The sequence below is a fragment of the Octopus bimaculoides genome, chromosome 3 (assembly GCF_001194135.2).
Source record: "Octopus bimaculoides isolate UCB-OBI-ISO-001 chromosome 3, ASM119413v2, whole genome shotgun sequence".
Classification (NCBI taxonomy): Eukaryota; Metazoa; Mollusca; class Cephalopoda; order Octopoda; family Octopodidae; genus Octopus; species Octopus bimaculoides.
Genome location: NC_068983.1, coordinates 89,596,217 through 89,597,250, shown reverse-complemented (window position 1 = coordinate 89,597,250; position 1,034 = coordinate 89,596,217).

Sequence of the window (1,034 nt, the reverse complement as noted above, 5' to 3'; positions counted from 1 at the left end):
GCAGTACTGGCAATGACCACGCTCAAAATGGTGTATTTTATGTGCCACCTGAACTTTGCCCAGGCTATTCTTATTTTAGCAGCTACACTTTCAGTGCACCCTACTAACAAAAAGCAAATATTGTCATTACTACAAATGACTAAACATTGAGAAAGTTTGAATGCTATTGTTCTTCATGTGATTGTAACAACAAAGTGTGGTTATTTGGTGCTGGTGTTGCTGTCCTCATCCGTCATTGTTTAGCTGCTGTCAGTTGTCATTAGTTGTCCACATCTTTTCACTGTCTATCTGCCGTTTCTCAATGCTCTCTGTGAAGTTATCAAACTGTGCTGAATTTATTGTGCTTGATGGGCTGAGACAGGCATGAAAAGATGGGATTGTTGCTGGAACCAGTTCTAGAAGAAGTTGTGATTGCTTAGAATTTTTTAACTTGTGGGTAATATTTGAGGCTAATGTAGAATCGCACCTCACCTTGAAAAATACATTTTTCTGAAAAAGTTCATTTGGGTTCCTACATTTTACATGTCGGAGATTACGAATATGCAAAATGAATAAATAAATTAAATTTTAAATCTCCAGCACTTTTCAAAGTATTGTATATTCAAGTGTAGAAATTTCATTAAAGCAGGTATGTAAAGTTCACTGTGGTGTATGCGTGCGAGTAAAAGTAATTGGCTTACCTCGTTTTCCTTCCCTTGCACGAGTCTGTCCTGCGGTGTCTGATCCTCGTGGCTGGCCCAACCCGAAGAACGCTAGAAATAGCAGCTGTTTCTCCCAGCACCTAGATGAACGCTTGGCACGTCCTCTCGTCACAACAACCCCGCTCGAAAAAGGGCACGAAATCCTAATTGAGGCTCCCTCTGCCCCTCTTCCTCTTCCGGTTAGCTCCCCAGTTGCTGACGTCATACCACATGCCACCCTGATCTTAAAGATCACGTTTACCCCTACTCCACTTCGAAGTCCGCCATCCAGATGGACGGGTGCCTTACGCATCGAGATCTTCTCAAGCCAGGTGCCTCGTTTTCGTCTCCACA